The 24,601-nt window shown below is 39.7% G+C and overlaps 1 protein-coding gene across 1 annotated transcript in view; it reads left to right on the forward strand.

The window, feature by feature from the left end:
* Positions 1–24,601, forward strand: part of LOC149224134 (Aldolase superfamily protein) — a 182,946-nt gene that overhangs the window by 86,663 nt on the left and 71,682 nt on the right. The window lies entirely within an intron of this gene.

The following is a 24,601-nucleotide window of genomic DNA, read 5'->3' on the forward strand; positions in this document are numbered from 1 at the left end:
TTACTTTAAACTTTTTCCTAAATGACATTATGCTTGCTTCATCATCCATTTATGTGATCTGTTGGAAATCATTTATGTATCTTCAGTCTTCCCTGCAATCCAGGAAAATGCAATTCTACAATATTCATAAATTAGTGATATGCAAGTAAGCAATTCAGATTGGTCAGGCTGCCGTACTAAATGACATTATGCTTGCTTCATCATCCATTTATGTGATCTGTTGGAAATCATTTATGTATCTTCAGTCTTCCCTGCAATCCAGGAAAATGCAATTCTACAATATTCATAAATTAGTGATATGCAAGTAAGCAATTCAGATTGGTCAGGCTGCCGTTATCTCAATTTTTCCCATTGACCATTACATTTGCTTATATTCTTGAAACAATCCCTTCTTGCATAGCAATGGAGTCCAGGCAATATGAATGAAGAATTAGAATATTGAGTTCTAGAAGGCACTCCAAGGAAAAGGGAAGTGAGATTATTACCGCTCTGTTTAGCAGTTGTTGAAGATCTGTACAACTCGCTATGGTTGGCACACAAAATACAAAGGCCCACTGTCACCTCGACGTAAGTCCCCTGTAACGACCCATCTCAAATCACGAGTAGCATAGCAATATTAGCATGCATGTGAGGTATGCATATGATAGTTACATATGCATGCATCACATACATTGCACTAGTATATATACTAATTACTCATGAAGAATGTCTAAATATAGGATAAATGAATTAATTATCGAAGGTGCTAATTAAATACCTAACTCTCATAAATAGAATGAATATATATTAAGATATATAGTGAATATATTGAGTTTATTCATAGGTTTACCACCTAGTATATATAACTATATTGTATTACACAAATACACTTATAACCCAAAATATATTTTAAATGATTACATAAGCTAAATCCAAAATTGTATTATTAAATCTTATATGTTATAAAAATAAACATTATTTAAAACATTGTATTCAAATCATAATGTTAAAACACTATATGACTATATATCATTATATTAAATCAAAACACCAACCGTCAAAATTAAAAGTGACTTCACCTTATGTTATAATGTCATCCGATTTGATTGAATGCAAGAAACATGATGAGGCGGTGGATCTTATGAAAACCCCGAAATTAATTCTATAACACTAAAAAGGTGACCACCATTTGACAGAAATTAATATTCTTTTTATAAGATGTTGAACGAATACGCAGAGGTGAAGGAACCTTTGCTAGTAAGGAGAGCAAGGAGCTTTGGGGAAATCATTCTGGAGTTTTTTTGGAGAGATAGAGGAGAAATTTACAACAGAGAGTAAAGCTTCGATTGCTCTTGAAGCTTTTGGGCACGGGGGTCAGAGTGCTTCAATTTTGAAGTATTCTGGAGCTGGGTACCAAGATTGTGCCCAGTTTGGTAGGAAGAATTTGGTCATTTTGGTAACAGAAACAAATTTGGAGTTACGACAGCACGAGATCGACTTCAAACGTGGAAGCCAGGTATGTATCTGTGTTATTTAATTGATAGATTCCTGTTTAATTTACAATTGTTAGAATTTAGGGATTTAGTTTTGGTAAGGTCACCACATCCCCACTCTTTAAGCCCAAACTCCTACCACAAGGCTATGGAAGGCTTCCAATGAGTTAGCTCAAACCAACACAATACCAATGCCTTATAATGGGGTCTAATGGATGGAGGGAGGAGTTTTATATTGCTGGCCCGTAGGCTTAATGTAAAAGTCTGCAATATAAAGATAACTAAACGAGCACACATGAAAACTAAATATTGACAAAATATGGCAGATGAATAGTTTAATTTAGTGTACTTAAAATATACTAATTGGAAATATGATTTACTTTACGATTTGTTATTTGGTTAGATGAGTTACCGTTTAATTTTGCTTGCTGTCTTGTTTGACAGTTCACAAATTTGCAAGTAAGGAAATAACATCAAGCTAAAACATTCAAAATTGCATTAAATATAACATGCAAATATTCAATTTTAGTGTACTAAAATATCCTAATCAAATATGTTAGTGCTTCTAGGATTAAATGCTTGGTTAAGGGGGGTTGCTTTGCAAATTTGCTTGCTTCCATATTTTTAATACGTTTGTAATTTTTAACATGTTTGATATTTTTAACATGTTAGCAAACCAACCCCATGGAAATCGACCTTGTTGTTGCCCAGGTTGTACAGGCACAACGACAATGCTTAGGATGAGCGCTGTCACTTTGATCCCCGCCCACTCCGTTCGAGCTGTCTCCCAACAGCAAGCTATGGGGGTAGTCCCTATGGAATGAGATGAAAAAAAAAAAGTTGGAAACCAATTTGTTTGGGAGACACGGATGAGTGGCCTAGCCAATTGGTTAAATTCGAGCAAGATTATTGATTAGATTAAATTTTAAAGTATGAGACTAGTGCCTTAATGGAGTCACAAAGTCTTGCTTATAATAAAATGGAACCAAATGACTGGATGGACACCGTTGCTTAAGATGATTGGCTAACCTGAATGATATGCAAACCTATGGCCTATATGTGATGCATAGATCTTGGTTTTTTTTAATTAAATGCCTAATCTAGATGTAACCTTCCTTTAACTATTTTGAAGCTGGGCTCCAAGGTAGCCTGTGGGAAGGAGGCAGACAGGAAGTAGGCTGGGGCCTGATTAACGATACCTTCTGTTGTGCTCCTGTCATCCGATGCCTCTGGCGATGCAGAGACCGTGGCTATGATAACTGCAAGGTCACCGTGTTAATCACCTAAGAGTCGTCGAGGCCTCTCAAGCTAAGTGAGAAGGGTTGCTGTATATCTCTATCAACCTAGCTTATGCTAGGAGGTAAATTATTAATGCAATCTAAATCTAGTATGCTTATGCAAGAGATTATGGGTGAGACTATCTTGAGTCAAAATTGTGTAAGTTATTTAAGTACTTTATGTGAGATTTATCTTAATGCAAGAGTAGTCAGCAATATTGTGATGCAATATGTGAGATTTATCTTAATGCAAGAGTAGTTAGCAATATTGTGATGCAATCTTAAACAAGATAAGTGCTAAGAGATACAAGTGTAAATTTCAAGTAACCAACTTTACCCACCAATGACTATTAACAAAAGATATTATGCCAAAATTTAGAAGCCCAAATCAACTCTATTTATCAACAAGATTAAACTCAGATTTTGAGTGCAAAGTTAAACAATCTCTGAGAGCAAGATAAGATAAACCAATTTCAGATTTATGACAATTTATATCAGCGATAATAATTCAGAAAATTCATACCTTATCAATGCTATGACAGCAGTGAGAAAAACACTTCAAATGATGAAATTTGTCCAACACATGAAACATAAAATTTCCAATTTGGCCAACAATGTAAATTAGCTTCTTTAGCACACTTTATGACGGAGTATTCAATGATATTTCAGATCTGATTTTATAACTATAACAGTGAAAAATCACAGATCAACAAGCTAAAGATGCTAAAAATAGACGGCCAATATTCCCAGAAATAGTAAAAATGCACTAGAACTTGAAAACTTTAATTTTTAGGGCTTTTAAGCAGTGTGATTCAGAAATTTCAGAACTGATAAATTTATTACGGCAGTAAGTTAATGACAGATCAACAATCCAAAAATACCAATGTTGCATTAATCGTTATCGGGATAATATTGGCGCGAGGAAAAAATCGTAATTATCGGGAAATAATCGTTTGGTACAACAATATTCATTTTTTTTTCGATCCTTTTAATATCTAAACCATCTACAACATAAAGTAAATACATTGACACATAAATATGATAAAAGAACTAATATATAAGATGTTTAATATCATTTCTAGTACTGAAATCACACATAATATTGAATTATGTCCTGAATAGTAAGTCCTGACTGCTGAGTCCCAACTCAGCCTCAAAATATCAACAAAAAATATAATAATGTATCTCATCATGTCATATACAATAAAATGAAGAAAATAACTAAAGTCTAATCCTATTGATTTCCTTTGCCCCTCTTGCGAGAAAATGCCACAGCGTTCCCTTCCCCTCTAGATGTAGACGCTGGTGCTGGTGGAGTTGGCAGTGGAGTCTGCTATGCTCTAGAAGCTGAAGAACTAGAAGTAGGAGCTATAAGAGGTAGACCACGTCCTCTACTGGTGACAGGGGTAGCCCGGGCAGGTGGTGTCACCTGGAAACATTACAATCTCCCAATCCTGAAATCTTGAAAAACTGGTAAGTCTGCTGGATTTTGAATGAAATCTAAAATTCTACTTTCTCCGTATGAAATCCAATGAGGCCGGAACCACTCTCAAACATCCTGAGTCATTTCATGGTAATGTTAAAAATTTAAGTAAAAGGAGAATGTCACTTTTACTTTAAGAATTTAACATTACCATGAATAACATATCAATACTGGGGCCTAGACTTGATCATTACGCTGCGCCACTCAAAAATTATTTGTTTCTTTAAAAAAAATTGCATTTCGAACATTTAGCATCCCTTATAAAACCTTGCTGCCCCGATTGCCCGCGATAAAAACGGAAAAATCGCGATTTTTTCGGGTATAAAAAAAACTGGCGATAATTTTGGATATTACTCGCGATAATATCAGCAGCGGGAAATTATCGCGATAAAACGATAATATTGCGATATTATCGCGATTTTAACAACACTGAAAAACACTGAAGATGATGCCCAAAATGTCTAAAAATAGTAAGCTTTTACCGGAAACTGAATTCGAATTTTTTGATTTTTATCAAGAATATGCTTCAGAAATATTTCAGACTTGAATTTCGCAGTTTTGCAGTAAATTCCAGCAAGCTAAAATGTTAGATCTAGGTCAAATTAGAGATGTCGAAGTGGCCAAAACTTGTGAAAATTTAGATTTTGCAATTCTAATTGATTTTAGGGTTTAGATATTAGTGATTTGACTGCTGTAATAAAATTGAAGTAGAACAAGGGTTTAGAGGTCAAACCCTAGGCCCAAGGTCTTGAAGATACTACTGATGAAAATCATTGAAACATTGGGATCACGTTGCCGCTTGTAAAATATGAATTTTGAGACCTTAAGCCTGCAAAACCCCCAAGTTCTTAGCCTTAAAATTTCAGATTAGGGTTTTAGGTCAATTTAGGGCAAAATAGGCCAAGAAAATGGAGAACAATGCTAAGGGAAGCGAATTTGCTGGGATAAAAGGGCTAGGATGATAGATTCGGGCCCAAGGATGAAGAATAAAGCCTCAATGAGGCAACGCTATGCCCATTGAGGCTAGCGTTAGGGGTATGGGTGGTTTAGGGGCTTAAGGAAAGGCCTAAGGCCACAAAGGAAGGGCCGCAAGCCCTTAGAGGGCTGCAGCTTAGGGAATGAGGAAGAAGGTGGGAGAGGAGGTCGAGAGGAGATGGAGCAGAGGAGGAGAGGGCTGGATGGAGGGCTGATAGGGGACAGAGGGCCGAAAAGGAGGTCATAAGGCCTGCGGCTAGGGAGAGGAAGGGAGACTGCATCCCTAAGGGTCACGACCAGCCTTAGGAAGGCTGAAAACCAAGACGCAGAGGGCAGAAGGAGGGAAGGACCGGGGCTAGAAGCCTTGAAAAGTTTGAAACCCTTGTTCCAAAATTTTTATGCTTCAACTCTTTGATTTTATGAATTTTTTTTGTGGAAACCCTGCAAAAATTTCCAAGAGTCTAGATCTTACCCTCGAGGGCCTAGATCTAGCTCTTCTTCCACTTGACTCCTTGATCTAACTTGCAAAAATAAATTTTACAACACTCAAACCCCAAATATATACAAAATGAATCTAGAAACCCTGACCTAAGTTAGAAAATAATTTACAATTTAAATGACAAAATATACATGGGTTTTTAAATTAGATCTTGAGAAAATAATTTTTAAGATAGTTTTCCTTGAAAGAATGGCTAAAACGCTTCAAAAAAATTAATGCTTATTATAGCCCAAGCAAAGATTCAATCCACCATATAAAACTAGAGATCCAAGCAAAGTAACCTTTGTCCACAGCCTATGAACTTGGAGACCAAGGATTGATAATTGCACACACTATGTATTATCTCAAAATAATAGTATAAAGCACCAAATAGGAAGCCCGTTGTCAACACATACCACAGATCAATGACAAGAACACCTCGAGTTGCACCCCTAAGTCTTTTATTATAGTAGATAAAATAGTTGCCAGCAGGACAATAGTTTACAAAATGCTTCAGCAACAATTCTAGCCAGAGATCAAGATGACTAGAGATTCAATTGACTCTCTAAATTATATATAAATCCTCCAAATGGAAAAATAACGGCTAGTTTCTTTGATCATTGTCAAAATAATCTCGGCCATTGATAAATACCTCAAGATCTTTTAATTTTGGCCCTTGATTTTTTATTTTTGAGGAATTTTTGAATTTATCATTTAATTCCATTTTAATTAGCTCAAAATTAATTATTTAGAGCTAATTTCCTCAAAAATTTGACTTTGATTTAACCACCAAGGTCCAAGGGTCCAAATTTTCTTGAAAAATACAATATTCCCATGGTAGAGAACCTTTAAAATTTGGCTCTTTTAAGACTCACGAATTTTTCCATTTGGAGAATTTATTTTTCTAAGACAATTTAACGTGACTCTAATTAATTAATTTTCTGGCTTAGGATTTAATTTTATTTTACCAGAAAAATTATTAATTTACACACGAGGGGATTTAATGGTCCTTAGCTGACAGCCAACAGCCCCTTGCAGCCACCAAGTAGCTCGTTGTGTCACTTCTTTGCTACTTGAGCCAACCCTGTGGTCCTTCACCCATCTGCCATGATCGTATGTTTGAAGGTGGGCCTCCCGAACCTAAATGTATGCCTTGTCATTTGGTAATTAAGTATTGTAGTTTGCTTATCATGGACACTTCTGGGCATGTATTAATGGGGGGATTCGACGGAAAGAATGGGCTAGGTCTGTGTCTTGTCCCCTAGGCACCCTTTGGATATCAACCTTGGATTCTAGCCTCGTGGGATCTCTTTTACTGACCATTTGGCTTTAGGGATGACATTTCATGGGAAATTTTGATTTTGGTTGTGTGGTCTCGCTCCCTCTTCCACATATATTGTCCACTTTCCACTCATTATAACCCCATTCACCATTTCTCCTACTTGGGTCCACATTCTTCCACTGGGTCCACATAGGGTTAGCCTACCCCCTCTCCTTGTCAACACCTTTGGTCAAGCCTGAAATGATGCCCTGGAGGTTGATGTGGCTAAAAAGAAAAGTAAAAGCATAATTGGCCACATTCAACAGGAAATGTATCACAAAATGCAAAAGTTGGCCGGGACAAACACATTTAGCACGTGGGCAAAAGCCAATATATGAGCTCTACCCCATCATCATGGCCATCACCCTGGTTCTTGTTGAAGAATCTAGGGCTAATGTAGTTAATGAGATTCTTCTCAGCATGATAACTATTTGTGAGGTATTTTATCTTTAGCTTATTAGCAAAATCTTTTCTTGATATCATTAGTGTGTGTATTTCTTACTTCATCAAATAGCTATCAAAAGAAAGAGACAAGAACACACGATGTTGGCTTTCTGCCAGGGCCAAAATCTCTCCCTCTTGGAGAGGAAAACCCGCCCAAAATTCTTCTTTTAGAGATTCCAATTGACGAATGCCAATACCATGACCCTTGACCTACTAGGCCACTCCAAGACCAAGACACCAATCCTCTTCTTCGTCATAGATGAGATCATCATCACTGCTAGAAAATCATCATTGCCGCTGCACTGAAGTCATCGTCATTGTATCACTAAGATCTTGACACTTTGCTGTACCTTCACCGAGAATAATGCTGCACTTTTGAGATCAGTGCTACTCCTTCATTAATACCTTCACCATGACACTGAGATCATTTCATGATCCTTCTCTAGATACGTTGAGATAGTGAGGCTGCTTCACGATGTTCGTACGCCGAGATCTTCATTATTACTGCAACACCGAGATGGTGACTGTTAGTTTTTGGTAGCGTAGGATGTGCTCTAGCCATTCAATTGGTGGAGAGGTTGAGGCACATGAGTTCTAAAGAACTCAGAAACCGTTTGGTGAAATTCCACCCAGATTGTATTTTATTAAAATAATTAATATTTTTAATGGGGTTCCCAAGTCTAAACTTAGGAAAATTTAAAATATTAATGTGTATTAATCAAAATATGGGTGAGAATGATCTAGAAGGGGGATCAAGTCAAGTTTTAATCTTAGTAGTTGATTAGAGACTTAATCTCGGCCGTTGAAGTTTCAATGGGAAGAGTATAAGAAGGAGGCTTGGGGTTCAGTTAGAAACACACACAGAGTTGATCAGTCAGTTCGATTTTCCTAGGGCAGGGTTTGCTAAGGAATTTGAACCAGTGATCAAGCAGTGAGGATCAGAGGCAGTATTGGAAGGAAGTGATTTCCAGTTCCAGTGAATATATGTCAGAGAAGACAGTGAAGAGTAATATAGCCAGCACTAAGCCAAGGAGGGACAACGCAGTAGCTGAAGGAGATTGACGCAGAGGGACAACGTAGAAACTGGAGCAGGTTGACGCAAAAGTGTTGGGGGATAAGCAGAGATTAGTGCTAGGAATCACTATGAGTGCTTGGCAGGAGAAATCTTGATTTATTAGCAGCAGAAGCAGCAACAGCCCAGGTTGACGCAGTCAGAGGGATTCACCACACAGAAATCACGCAGTGGCTGTGTAGGCTCATGCAGAGACTGTGTAGTGGGTCATCCAGGCGCTGGGGATAGGATAAAATTTCCAGAATCGGTGTGAGAAAATTCTCAGTTATCTTCTTTGAGTGGATTGCCATTTTCTCTAGGCATCCAGATTGTATTTAGATACTTACTGCCAATAATAGAAACCCTTAGATTTGCTACACCGGTTTTCCCACATTGGGTTTTTTCGAGGACGATTGTCCAAAAACAAGTGTGTCAATGTGATTGTTCATATGCTGATGTTTCTCTTGCCTTTTAATTTATAGTTCTTAATTTGTGAAGTCTGTAGTTGAATTTATTTTGATATTTACTGAAGCATTAGTGAATAACTTATTGTAAATAAGTAGGAGAAATAAATCAATTACTGCAGCAAATTTTCACATGGTATTAGAGCAAGGTCCAGGCAAGATGGAAGCAAAGAAAAAGAGCATGGAGAACAATAGGGATCAAAATATTTCCGAATTAGCTTCCAGGTTGGAAGAGGAATTTGCTTGCTTATCAAGTTCTGCATCAGCCGAGGATTGGTACATTGATAGCAGGGCTTCAACTCATATGACTGGAGAGCGAGAATATTTCTCGAGCTATCAGGAGGAACAAATGAACTTCCAAATCACAATGGGTAACAAGATGAAATGCACCCCAGTAGGAAAGGGAACCGTTACATTCCAGACAACAGCAGGAGATAGTCTTCAGGCCATGAACGTATTGCATGTGCTAGGTATGGGAATGAATTTGATTTTTGTATCTCAATTACAAGATAAGGGATATGATGTGTACTTCATTGGTAATAGAGTATATGTCAAGCATCCTAAGTGGAAAAATAGGGCCCAGATTGGAACTCGAAGCAACAGGTTATACAAGTTGCAATTCGAGTCTCCTATGGCACTGATAAGTAGTAATGTTAGTGGAGAAAAAGAATTAAATGAATTGTGGCATAGAAGGATGGGACACTTACATCATGGGGTGTTAAGAATGCTCAAGGAAACTGTTACAGGGGTTCCAGTGCTTACTACCAAGCATGATGATACATGCAAAGGCTGCGTACTAGGCAAGTACGCCAAAGCAGCTTATTCCAGAAGCAACAATAGAGCTAAGAGTGTATTAGGCTTAATACACTCAGACATCTGTGGTCCAATGTCTACAAGAGCCATCAGTGGTGCTGAGTATTTTGTCACCTTCATAGATGACAATTCGAGGAAAACTTGGATTTATTTTTTGAGAACCAAGGATGAGGTCTTTGATTGGTTTAAGGAGTTTAAGGCTCTAGTGGAAAACTTGATAGGAAGGAAGATCAATATATTGTGCTTAGACAATGGCGGAGAATACACGGATAAGGACTTCACAGAGTTCTGTGCAAGAGAAGGGATCCAAAGAGAATGGACAACACCTTATAATTTAGAGCAGAATGGAGTCACAGAAAGGAAGAACAAAACTATTGTTGGAGCTGTAAAGGCAATGTTATATGATTAGAATCTACCCAAGTTTTTATGGGTAGAAGCATGCAACACAACTGTATACATTCATAACAGGACTCTTCACAAGGCTCTAGGAAAGAAGACGCCAGGGGGTGTTTTCACGGAAAAGAAGCCAAAAGTTAGTCATCTTACGATATTTGGAAGTGTGGCTTATTGCCATATTCCAGAAGAGAAACAAAGCAAGTTAGAGCAGACTGCCAAAGTTGGGTATCTCATGGGTTATAGTGAGACATCAAAGGCGTATCGAATCTACATCTCGAGCAGTAGGAAGATTGTAATAAGGCGGGATGTGAAGTTCATGGAAGAGATAGAGCCTTTAGGAAAACTCGAGAGATGCCATTTGAAGAACGGGCTAAGGATGCTTCTCTGGTCCAGCAACAGGGATCAGATTTAGCAGGAAGACAAGTATATGGTTCAAGCACAGTAACCAGTACTAGCATCTCCTCAAGAGAAGAGGAGCTAGGAATGTCACAACAGGTACAACAACAGGAAGAGAAACAGATGGAGCCTCCCACCACTAGTGGAAGGACTAGCTGAGAAGTATGACAGACTCTAAGGGACGCAGAGGAATTTGTTGGAGCTCCTAGAGCCTAGAAAAGGCAGCGTAGACAACTTGACAGGTACCAGGGATTGGTAGCTCAAAGTCGAAGAGCCTTCTAGTTTTCGAGAAGTCGTACAACACTAGGTATGGGTGGATGCCATGGTAGAAGAGTACAGTTCCATCATGACAAATGATGCCTGGGAAATTGTACCAAGACCAGAGAACAAATCATTTGTGGGTTCGAGATGGATCTATAAGATCAGGTATGCTGCAGATGGCAGCGTAGACAAGTACAAGGCTAGGTTCGTTGCAAAAGGATATGTTGGGTCCCTATAATACTAGTAATTACCCCATTACTATTGTAGTTGCATCCCTTATTAATATTGTTGTGCCCTTATTATCCCCATATTGTTATTACTGTGCCCCATAGAATCCCTCTATTGTTATTTTTGTGGCTTTATATTATTATTTTTAGGTCGGCTGGGTTATATTGTGACTCCTTAGACTCCTATATATAGAAAGGAGGTTTTGTCATTTGAATCATCCAAGAATTGTTCATTTATGTAATGTAAAGGAGGTTTCCCCCTCGAAGAGGCTAAATTCTAAGGCGTTGATCTATCTTTTCTATCTTTTCTTGAGCTAGTTTTATAACATTTGGTACCAGAGCTTTGGATTCTAAAGTTTCGCTGCTCCAAACAGGTCATCGTGGCATTTTCGCTATAACTTTTTTTCTGTGACGTTTCAGAAGTTGCAAAAAAAACCCATTTGAGAAGAAATCGCACTGAACCTCGGGTCTGAATTTCAGAACTTTTCGCGCTATATTTGCGGAGATATGATCTGAGGAAGTTGGTCTTTTTGCAGACTCCTGGATTACATTCCAAACAGGTGACCTGGGTAAAATCGTCATAACTTTCTCTCTGGGGATTGGATTGAAATTTCGTAAGAAGGTACAGAAAGAGGACAGACTGTAGTTTCTTGTATGCATTTTCAGATCTGAAGGTCGAAACAGTGACTCGTGGCACGTCGTACAAGTTTGCTCTACTGAACTAGTCTATAATCAAGTCACTAGGGGAGATTTCGCATAACTATTCCTTGGAGAATCCAATTTGGGTCAGACTTGTGGCATTGGAAAGAGGACACAGAGGGCTACTGCAAGTCACAAATTCAGAACTAGATGATCGGAAAGTACAGAGATACATTAGAGGCAATATCGAGCTCCTACAAAGTGAAAAAAGGTGTGTAGATTTTCTTAAATTTTTACTTAAGCTTGGTTTGAAAATTTATTTTGAAGGAATTCAAAGGGCATAGTAGAGCATTATTATCGGTAACTGATGCCCCGAGGAAAGAAAATGCAAACACCTAGTAAGCAACCTGAAAGCTCTAGCATGACTCATGAAGAAGAGGAAGAAATGCTACATGATATATCAAAATTACAAGAACAAGTGCAACAAATGTCACTGTCACAAAAACTAACAGAAGCTAAGATAAATGGCGTGGAAGCTATAAGATGAATGGCATGGAAGTAAGATGGACAACTTGAAGATAGATTTGAACACAAATTTGAAGACAGGCATGGCAGATTTGAAGACAGATTTGACAAATTTTCTACAAGAAATACTTACCAATGGTGAAAAGGTAGTAAAGGAAACTCATGATGTGAACAAAAGAAATGTTAATCATGATTTCTTAGACTCTAATGTGGGATCGAAAACCCACCATATTCCAAAAATCGATATGAGGAAGTTTGATGGCAAGGATCCCGCAATATGGATATTACAAATGGAGCAATTTTTCGATCTCAATAATGTGCAAAACACACAAAAGGTACGTATTGCAACTTTATATTTGGAACCAAATCAGTTTGTATGGTATCAATGGCTTTGCTCTCGTAAACAAATTATCACTTGGGCAATTTTTACGGAAGAATTGATAGCACATTATGAGGATACAAAAAGCAACACTTTTTTTAGCCAATTGATAAGTCTCAAACAAAAGGGTTCAATAATGGATCACATTGAGGAGTTCCGAAAATTGAACATAAGGGTAAAAGATATTCCAGAGGAGCATAGGATTGATGTGTTCATAGGGACTTTAAAGGATAATATCCAACATGATGTTCGCCTTTGGGAACTTGATTCATTAGAGAAGACATTTAGGTTAGCAAGAAAAATGGAAAGCAAATTTATGGCAACCAGGAAGCATACCACTCACAACTATAAAGATGGAAGTGTGGTTGCTCCTAGTCTTCCACAACCTATAAGGTTGACACCACAACAATTGGAAGAAAAAAGAGCAAAAGGGCTTTGTTACAGTTGTGATAGCAAATACACTAAAGGTCATAAGTATGCTGAGAAGAAATTATTCTACATAGATTGTGAAGAGGAAGAAGAAAAGGAGCAAGAAAGGTCAAAAGAAGAGGATGTACTCCAGGAACAAAGCCTAGATAAAGAAGAAATGAATCCGACCATATCTTGTAATGCATTGGCGGGAATTACCACTCCTCAAACCATCAAGATAGAAGGACAAATCAAGAAGAAAAAGGTACTAGTGTTGATTGATTCAGGAAGTACCCGCAATTTTATTCATTGTAAGGTAGCAAAAGAATTGAATTGCTTCTTATACCCAGCACCAGAGTGTCAAGTGATGGTTGCAAATGGAGGAACAATAAATTGCTCTGGAAAGTGCCATAATATCAAGCTATCGATTGGAGAATATGTATTGACTAGCCCAATGCTTTCCATTCCAATGGGAGGTGCTGATGTTGTACTAGGAGTACAATGGCTACAATCCTTGGGTACAATAGCTTTCAATTTTCAAGAACTTTTCATGAAATTTTCCGTGGAAGGAAAGGAAGTTGAATTAAGGGGTATTGCAAGGAAACCGGGAAAGATAATTAGCTCTAATGGTATGACAAAGCTTCTAAAAAAGGAACAAAGGGGTGTAATTGCACAATTATGTTCGCTAGATGTTTCCCCATTGCAATCATCTATTTCTCCAGATCTCCAAAAAGTCTTGGACAATCATTCCAAGGTATTTGAGACTCCCAAAGGTCTCCCACCTATTCGTGATCATGATCATGCTATTCATTTGATTCTAGGAAGTGTTCCTCCAAACATCAGGCCATACAGATATCCCTATGCCCAAAAGAGTGAAATTGAACGTATGGTTGTAGAAATGCTAGAGGCTGGTATAATTCAACCGAGTCAAAGTTCTTTCTTGCTCCAGTAGTATTAGTGCACAAGAAGGATGGATCATGGCTCATGTTTCCGGATTATAGGGAGCTCAACAAGCTCACTATTAAAGATAAGTTTCCCATTCCCGTCATTGATGAATTACCGGATGAATTGCATGGATCAATTTACTTCACCAAGTTGGATCTTCATTCAGGATATCATCAAATCAGAATGAAGACTGAAGACATTCCGAAAACAACATTTAGAACTCATGAGGGTCATTATGAATTTTTGGTCATGCCTTTTGGCCTTACCAATGCACCTTCAACATTTCAAGGTTTGATGAATTCCATTTTCAAACCATTCCTTAGAAAATTTGTTTTAGTATTTTTTGATGATATACTAATCTACAACAAGTCTTGGAAGGATCATGTTGAACATGTTGATAGGGTGTTACAACTATTGGAGGAGAAACAATTATATGCAAAAAGATCCAAATGTTTCTTTGGATTACAAGAGGTGGAATATCTGGGTCATATTGTATCTCATGAAGGAGTTAAGGTAGACCCTAGCAAAATTAAAGCCATTAAGGAATGGAAAATCCCCACATCCATAAAGCATCTGCGAGGATTTCTCGGGTTGACAGGGTATTATCGCAAGTTTGTTAAGGATTATGGGAGAATAGCAGCACCTCTAACAACATTATTGAAGAAAGATGCATTTTCATGGACTCCAGAAGCAACAAAGGCCTTCGAACATCTTAAAGAGGCAATGTGCCAAGCACCGGTCTTAGCTACACCGGACTTCACAAAAACCTTTATTGTGGAATGCGATGCTTCAGGAATGGAATTGGTGCTGTTTTAATTGAAGATGAAAGATCCATTGCTTTTGAAAGTCGTCCAATCAAGGGAAAGTTTTTACACAAAGCTATTTATGAGAAGGAAATGTTGGCAATACTCCATGCACTTAAGAAATGGCGACCCTACCTAATGGGGAGACACTTCAAGGTAAAAACGGATCATGATAGCCTTAAATACTTTTTAGAACAAAGATTATCCTCTGAAGAGCAACAAAAGTGGGTCACAAAGATGTTGGGTTATGATTTTGAAATCATCTACGAAAAAGGGAAGCAAAATGTGGTGGCAGATGCACTCTCAAGAAAGGATGAGGATGTGGAAGCATTGTTGTGTGCCATTTATATTATCCAACCAGATTGGATAAACGAAGCAAGGGAGGAATGGAAGAATGACGAAGAAGTATGGGCACTTATTCGAAAGTTACAACAAGATTCCAGCACGTCTGATACATTTAGTTGGCAAAATGATTTTTTATGGTACAAAGATTGCTTATACCTCTGTAAGAATTCCCAACTAAAACAAAAAATTCTTATGGAATTGCACACTTCTCTCTTAGGAGGGCACTCAGGATTTTTAAAAACTTACCATAGGGTTAAGAAGGAATTTTTTTGGGATGGCCTTAAATCGGATATTCAAAAATTTGTGGCAGAATGTTTGGTTTGCCAACAAAATAAAGTTGAAACAATTAAGACATCGGGTCTATTACAACCTTTATCCATTCCAAGCCAACGTTGGGAGGAGGTTTCAATGGATTTTATCATATGTTTACCAAGTCTGAGGGAAAGAGTGTCATCATGGTGGTAGTTGACAGACTTACCAAGTATGCACACTTTTGTGCATTATCACATCCATTTAAAGCCAATACGGTTTCTACTGCATTTATGGAAACAATTCAAAAGCTACATGGAAACCCAAAGATTATTGTAAGTGACAGAGATCCCATTTTCACTGGAAATTTTTGGACAGAATTATTTTCTTGTCTTGGTACTCAGCTAGCTTATAGTTCATCTCATCATCCTCAATCTGATGGGCAAACTGAGATAGTAAACAAATGTTTGGAAGGATATCTTCGTTGCTTTGTATCGGATAAACAGACACAATGTGTCAAATGGTTGCCTATGGCTGAATGGTGGTATAACACTTCCTTCCATACAACAACAAAAATGACCCCATTTATGGCACTTTATGGATATCAGCCACCATCCATCACATCATATTTAAGAGAAAATTTTAAGGTTCAACCAGTGGAACATCACATCGAACATCAACAACAAGTCCTCCAACTCTTAAAGGATAACCTCGTGTTGGCATAGAATCTATGTTGCCAGGAAACGTGGGTGCGGGGACGGGGACGGGGACGGCATTTTTGGAAACAGGGTGCGTGGGTTCGTCGGGTAATATAATAATATTAAATTTTAATAATTATAATTTATATTTTATAAATTTATAAATTATAATTTATAATTAATAATATATGTGAAATTTGAATTTGACAATTTGTATATTTTTTCAACTTTAAACAAGAAAATTGGAAAATTGTAGTGGGACAGAATCTTACACTCCTAATTCTAGAAGAACAAATTGTGGAAAAATGCATGGAAAAAGTTAAAAACTTTATAAATTAAACCACACAAGGAAGGCAACATCATGAGACAAAGTAGCAAAGCTAATCCAAGTTTTGAAAACTGCTTATGGCAGTGATGATAAAAGCTAAATACACAGCAGAAGAAAACTAAATAAGAAACCCACAAATAAAAAGAATGCCATTGAAATTTGGAATTTTTAGATACTGTGGTCTCTTGCTAGCATTAGGGAAAGAAGTGTGAACCTTATCTATCTTCTTTTACCTGGTACAAAAATGTGATGTTTTGCAGCTCTTAAGAGAAAGAAATCATTTTCCCAGGCATGCATTCCTGTGAGGATGCATCACCGGATGTTGAGGACACATCCCATGTCCCTGGTGCAGGATGCCCAAGCATCCTCTACTGAGAGGCTGAACTCGAAAAAAGCAGTGAGAAACAAAAGGTTTTCTCCTTTTTTTTTTCCTTTCCTCTTTATGGATACAATTAATACAGGCATTTCTTTCCAGAGCCCTCAAAATCATTTTACAAGTAAAGGCCATGAACAATAAGAGTAGAGACAAGCATTTGTAACGCTGTCAAAAAATGTTTTTCTTAAGGTTTACTATATTTTTTCTCTATTTGGGACAGGTTTCCATTACCATAAGATGGCAACCCCTGAAATTTGGGGATATCTCAAGCCATCCCAAAACTCATTCCTCCATCCTCTGCCCAATGTGAAACATAGTAAGATACTTTATCGAGCCAGCTACCAACTAATGATACCAGGTCCAAGAGAAAAACTGGGATAATCAGTAGTGACCCACTCTCCGTTATATGTATTTTTATTTCAACCACAACATTTAGAGAGTAACAGATATCCAACTCCTGTATTCCCAGAAACCAGAGCCCACCGTCTTGCAAGAAAGGCAGAAGAGACAAATGTAGTAAACGCTTTTTGAAATCGCTGAATGCGTAAGATAATAAACAGCCTGTTGTTACAGTTATATGAAATTATATGTGGATTTCTGAGTACACGAGTCAATTTATGGGCCAAACGAGATTGACATAGAATAGTAATAGTATAAAGTTTAAAACCTTTTCAAAACAGGTGACCATGCAAGAGGCTGCTGTTAAAAATCTAAAGTACTGATAGAAAAACAAAATACTAAATAGAACACACGCTGTAAATACTAAATAGAACACACGCTGTAAATACTAAATAGTAAATACGCACTGCAACTGTCCGCCCACTGCTGCCGGAAGCTGCCCACAGTCCAGACTCCACGCTGAAGCTGCCAACTGCTATGCCGCCAAGAACCTCTGCCGCCAAGGAAGCTGCCCACGGTCCAGACTCCAAGCTGAAGCTGCCAACTGCTATGCCGCCAAGAACCTCTGCCGCCAAGAACAATGAACAATGCGTATAGTGTTTACGGTTTCACTTATTTTTTAAACAATGATCTTTCCCTTTAAGATTTAGGGTGTAAAAAATAATTTCTTAAATTTCATTGTTTCAATAATTTTTTTTTTTTTTTTATTTTTTATGGAAGAACCCATTATTTTTTAATGAAGAACCCAAAGAACCCCGAAGAACCCCGAAGAACCCAAAGAACCCCGAAGAACCCCGAAGAACCCAACTTGAAGAACCCAAGAACCCAAGCACCCGAAGAACCCAAGAACCCAAGAACCCGTCAAAGGCGAAGAACCCAAATTTTTTTTTTGAAGAACCCGGTTCTTCACAGAAGAACCCGGTTCTTCTGGGTGCGTCTGAGAAGAACCCGTACCCGTTTCCGGGACTTGGGTGCGGGAACCCGGTGCGGGTTCGAGAACCCCACCCCCGGGTGCGGGTACCCGTGCAACACAGCATATAATAGAATGAAACAACAGGCAGATCAACATCGCAGCGAAAGAAGTTTTGATGTAGGTGATTGGGTATTCTTACTGCTACAACCATATAAGCAAATGTCCCTCAAGCAAGCTAAGAAGGATAATAAATTATCACCAAAGTATTATGGTCCGTACAAGGTGTTGCAAAAGATTGGTACTATGACATACAAATTGGAGCTTCCTGCAGCTTCTCGATTGACCCAGTTTTCCATGTTTCATGTTTAAAGAAGGTTATAGGCGACAAGCTCCCAGTTCAAACAATATTGCCAGAACTTGACAAGGAAGGAAAAATTATATTGGAACCGGAAGCAGTCACTGAAACAAGAACTCGACAACTACGAAATCGATCAATTTCAGAGTATCTTATCAAGTGGAAGAACTTATCCGCTGAAGATTCCACATGGGAGGATGAGAATTTTATACAGAAGCATCCAGAACTACTCAAGTGTTGAGGACAACACTTTTTTTGAAGGAGGGGCATGTTGGGTCCCTATAATATTAGTAATTATCCCATTACTATTGTAGTTGCATCCCTTATTAATATTGTTGTGCCCCTATTATCCCCATATTGTTATTACTGTGGCCCATAGAATCCCTCTATTGTTATTTTTGTGGCTTTATATTATTATTGTTAGGTCGGCTGGGTTATATTGTGACTCCTTAGACTCCTACATATAGAAATGAGGTTTTGTCATTTGAATCATCCAAGAATTGTTCATTTATGTAATGTAAAGGAGGTTGCCTCCTCGAAGAGGCTAAATTCTAAGGCATTGATCTATCTTTTTTATCTTTTCTTGAGCTGGTTTCATAACAGGATATGCTCAAAAGGAAGGAATAGACTATGACGAAACCTTTGCCCCAGTGGCTCGATATACCTCTATCAGATCCATTATATCCCTTACAGCACAGATGGGATGGGAAATTCACCAAATGGATGTCAAGATAACGTTCTTGAATGGAGTGATAGAAGAAGAGATATATATCGAACAACCAGAAGGTTTCGAAACACATGAAAAGAGAACTCATGTGTGTAGGTTGAAGAAAGCCTTGTATGGGCTGAAACAATCACCCAGAGCTTGGTATGTTCATTTGGGGTAGCATCAGATGTGCTCTAGCCACAAAAATTGGTGGAGAGGCTAAAGAACATGAGATCTCCAAGACCCAGAAATGGTTTGGGCGGAATCTAACCAGTTTGGGAGATATTAAATAATTAATATTTTTAATGGAGTTCCTAAGTCTAAACTTAGGAAAAATAAAATATTAACGTGAATTAAATTTAAAACTGGGTTAGAATGGTCCAAAAGTCATGGATCAAGCCAAATCTAACCTTAGCCGTTGATTAGAGATTTAATCTCGGCCGTTGATGGACCAACGAGAAAAGTATAAGAGGAGGCTTGAGGGTTAGTTGGAGAACAAACCGAGAGAGATCAAGAACTCGATTTTCTGGGGTAGGGTTTGCTGAGGAAATTGAGTGAAGTTATCTAAGTTGCAGTTGAGGGGCAGTGAATACATAGCACAGAGGCAGAGTTAGTACTGAGAGGATCAGCGCAGAAGCGGGGAGAGGTTGACGCAGAGCCAGACAGAGGCCACGCAGAGGCAGCCAGGAGCTGCACAGAGCCAGAGAGGGCCAGCGTGTGAGACGCAAAGGCTCTAGATGTTGATGCAGAGCCCTGAGAGGTTGACGCTGGGCTGACGTTGGGCCAGGTAGGCTGACGCAGGCCCTAGAGGCAGCATTGGGAGATTTTCGTGGGACAGATTGGAGTTGGAGAGCTGGATAGGGTGACACAGTCCTTATCGGAGTGACGTAGAGCAGCAGAAGTTGCATTGTTGCTATGGGATCGTTCATTCAGTGATTTAGCCGGAATATCTGTCTCCGACTGAGAGGTGCTATTGCCAAGGGCATTCTCTGTTGGGTGAGCCATTTCTGGCACCTAGGTTGTATTATGAAAACTGCATAATAATAAAACCCTCTGAATAGCTGTACCGATTTTCTTGCATTGGTTTTTCTGGGGACATTAGTCCTAAAACAACGATGTCACTTGCGTGCTTGTTTCTTTCAATTGATGATCTGTATGTGTTGATATTGTACTTGTATTTATTTTCAGTATTTACATGGTAAATAACTTGTTAAGTAACTGAACAAGTATGAAGAAATAAATCAGATAGTACAAGAAGAATCTCTAACAGTTAGACTTAGAAATTCCAACATGGTATCAGAGCGTGGTTGCAGATCACATGATAACTGAAGGCATCAGCTGAGCAGAGCAGCAGCAGTAGAACCCGCTGTCTCGAGTGACAGAAGCTGTTCCTAGCGGAAAACAACAAGGAAGGGGTGACGCAGAGAGCCTGCGTGATCAGTTCAAGCGAGGAGGAGGATCAGCGCTGAGGCAGAGAGGAGTAGACCTGACCTACGCAGTGCCTGGTCATCTTTCTCAGTCAGGAAGGATCGACGCTGCGGCCAGGAGGTGCAGATTGTGCCGGTGTTGGGATTGCGCAGAGTTTAGAGGCTCTAACCTTCAGATTGTTGGGGCATAAGAGGCTGCGGGTAAGTTGCAGAGCGAAGCTGGTGGGGTACTGTGGTCAGAATAGTACCTAACAGGGCAAGACCAAGGAGGAGGGAGTTGTTGCTGAGGATTTCTAGCCAAGAAATCTGGATCAATGGTGCAACTGCACAAACGATCAGAGTGGGGCATCTTGACATTGGGAGAGGGATTTCCAGAAGGGAAATTGAGGCTCAGAGGGAGTCAAACCGAGAACTTCCAGACGGGAAGTTGAGAGACTCAGCAAGAGTCAATCAGAGGACTTCCAAAAGGGAAGTAGAGAGACTCGAAAAAGTCGAAAGAGGAGCAGTGAAATGGCAGTGAAAGGGCTAAGAGATCAGGATAGACTGGACAAAGCTTCAAACTTCGTAGTCTGGAAGGCCAGGATCTTGTCCATCCTAGATAGGTATCGCATCAAACACTTCGCCTTGAAAACGATAGCGATCCCAGTTGACCTAGTTGAAAATGAGAAGTACGAGGAGGCAATGGCCAGGGCTAAGTTCATCATTCTTGACGGGGTCAAGGATCATGTAGTACCACATATTGCCGAGAAGGGCATGACAAATGAGATGTGGGATGCCCTGAAGAAGTTGTATCAGCATACTTCCATGCAGAGGAAGATGCTTCTAGAAAATCAGCTGCAGTCATACCAGATGCAGAAGGGAGAGCAGATAGATATCTTCCTCGGGCGATTGATAGAGATCCGGGACCAGTTGACTTCCATAGGGGCCACGCTGGATGAGGAGATGTTGGTGAGGACCACATTGGACGTAGTTTCAAAGGACTGGGAGGTATTTGTCCAGAGCTTACTAGGAAGGTCGAACCTCTCGGATTGGGAGGAATTGTGGGTGGCTCTTCGTCAAGAAGAGATCAGACAACTAATCAAGGCAGGGAGTAGCAGTAAGGGGGTTAGAATCAAGAAAGAGGAAGATGAGGATGCTGCTCTAGCATCTGCGGGAAAGCAGGAGAAACAGAAGAAAAAGGACCTCTCCAAGGTCAAGTGCTTCCACTGTGGGCAACTGGGTCACTATGCGAACCAATGTCCAAGGAAGAAGAGCAAGGGAGAGGCTTTTGAGACCAAGGCAGCGCTAGCAAGGGCGGAGAAAGAAGTGGAGACAGATGACGGTTGTGCTATGAGTGCTCATGCGCCACTTGAGAGGAAGTGGGGAACATCGAGTTGTAGTCAAATAGACTACAGGCGATGAAGGGCAGGATTCTCGAGAAACCCAACCTCTTGGTTTATACCTTGCTATGGGAGCCCCGAAGAGGAGTAGCAGGACTGGTAGATGTCAATAGAGACAGATGCAGATGGAGCAACAAAGGGTGCTACAGTGCAGGAGTCCCAAGACAACGTGAGGCAGCAACGCGAGATGCATGGAGTTGTTGTAGCAGCGCAGAGGGCAGTAGAGGGAGCACTTATCAGTGACAGAGGGAGCTTCAGCATCGGGAGTGTTTCTAGCCTAACAAGAGATGTCAGAATTGGGAGGATCAGTTACTTACTTCTCAGTAACTGAGTTGTAGTGTAGTAGTTAGCAGTGGCAGTGCTATGGGCAGCACAATGTAGCATGATGAGAGGGGATGCAGTGCAGATGCAACAGTGATAGTGGCAGGGCCATGGGCAGCAACACGGATGCAGAGGGAGCTACCTTACAGATGCAGTAGTGGAAATGGCAGGGCCATGGGTAGTCGTACATGATGCAATAGTGCAGAGGATGTTGGGCGGAGAGGCCTAGCATCAGCACAAGAACTGATGCTGGATGATCAGGGTGATACTCAATGAGGAGTATTACTAGAGCACAATCCTCGGTAAGAGGGAGTGTTGATTTGGGGTAGCATCAGATGTGATCTAGCCACGAAAATTGGTGGAGAGGCTAAAGAACAAGAGATCTCCAAGACCCAGAAATGGTTTGGGCGGAATCTAACTAGTTTGGGAGATATTAAAATAATTAATATTTTAAATGGAGTTCCTAAGTCTAAACTTACGAAAAATAAAATATTAATGTGAATTAATATAAAACTGGGTTAGAATGGTCCAAAAGTCATGGATCAAGCCAAATCTAATCTTAGCCGTTGATTAGAGATTTAATCTCGGCCGTTGATGGACCAACGAGAAAAGTATAAGAGGAGGCTTGAGGGTCAGTTGGAGAACACACCGAGAGAGATCAAGAACTTGATTTTCTGGGGCAGGGTTTGTTGAGGAAATTGAGTGAAGTGATCTGAGTTGCAGCTGAGGGGCAGTGAATACATAGCAGAGAGGCAGAGTTAGTACCGGGAGGATCAGCGCAGAAGCCAGGAGAGGTTGACGTAGCGCCAGCTAGAGGCCACATAGAGGCAACCAGGAGCTGCACAGAGCCAGAGAGGGCCAGCGTGTGAGACGTAGAGGCTCTAGAGTCTGACGTTGGGCCAGATAGGCTGATGCTAGGCTGACGTTGGGCCAGAGAGGTTGATGCAGACCCTAGAGGCAGCTTTGGGAGATTTTCGTGGGACAGATTGGAGTTGGAGAGCTGGATAGGGTGATGCAGTCCCTATCGGAGTGACGCAGAGCAACAGAAGCTGCATTGTTGCTATGGGATCGTTCATTCAGTGATTTAGTCGGAATATCTGTCTCCGACTGAGAGGTACTACTGCTGAGGGCATTCTCTGTTGGGTGAGCCATTTCTGGCACCCAAGTTGTATACTGAAAACTGCATAATAATAAAACCCTTTGAATAGCTGCACCGGTTTTCTCGCATTGGGTTTTTCCGGGGACATTAGTCCGAAAACAACGGTGTCACTTGTGTGCTTGTTTCTTTCAGTTGATGATCTGTATGTGTTGATACTATACTTGTATTTATTTTCAGTATTTACATGGTAAATAACTTTTTAAGTAACTAAACAAGTATGAAGAAATAAATCAGATAGTACAGGAAGAATCTCTAACGGTTACTTAGAAATTCCAACATGGTATGGTCGAATTGACAACTACTTATAGCAGTTGGGATTCATCAAGAGCGATGCCAATCCCAATCTTTATTAACTGTTGGTAGAAGGTGAGCTGCTAATTCTGGTATTGTATGTGGATGATCTATTTTTGACAGGATCATCCAGACTCATAGAGGATTGCAAGAAGAACTCGGAAACAAAATTTGACATGAAGGATTTGGGGCTAGTGCACCATTTTTTGGGATTGGAAGTTTGGCAGCAGGATGGTGAGATCTTCCATGGCCAAGGTAGATATGCATAAGAAATTCTCAAAAGATTTAGAATGCAGGATTTTCGACCTATGGCTACGCCTATGACTACCAATTGGAAGAAAACAGATGCTTTTGGAGACAAGGAACTGGACCCCACCTTATACAGACAGTTCATTGGGTCGCTTATGTATCTGGTCAAAACCAGACCAGACATATGTTATGCTGTCAACAGCCTTAGTCAGTTCATGGTGGAACCAAAAAGGGCGCACTGGACAATAGCAAAGCACATTCTCAGGTATGTGCGGGGAACAATAAATTTTGGATTAAGATACACCAAGGGCGATGATATCGAATTGAGTGGATTCACTGATGCAGATTGGGCAGGAAGTTTAGTAGACAGGAAAAGTGCCAATGGGTATTGCTTCGGTATTGGATCTGGGATGACCTCCTAGTGCAGTAAGAAGCTGAAATTTGTAGCATTGAGCTCTGCTGAAGCTGAATATATGGCATCTAGCAAAGCAACATGTGAAGCTATATGGCTCAAGAAACTGCTTGTAAATCTATTCAGGAAAAGGATGGAAACAAATATCTTCTGTGATAATCAGAGTTGTATCAAGCTCTCTGAAAATCTAGTGTTGCATGATCGCTCCAAACACATTGATATTCGGTGTCACTTTAT

The sequence above is a fragment of the Pinus tabuliformis genome, chromosome Q (genome assembly GCF_031772625.1).
Source record: "Pinus tabuliformis cultivar Carrire ecotype Pingquan chromosome Q, CPIR1, whole genome shotgun sequence".
Classification (NCBI taxonomy): Eukaryota; Viridiplantae; Streptophyta; class Pinopsida; order Pinales; family Pinaceae; genus Pinus; species Pinus tabuliformis.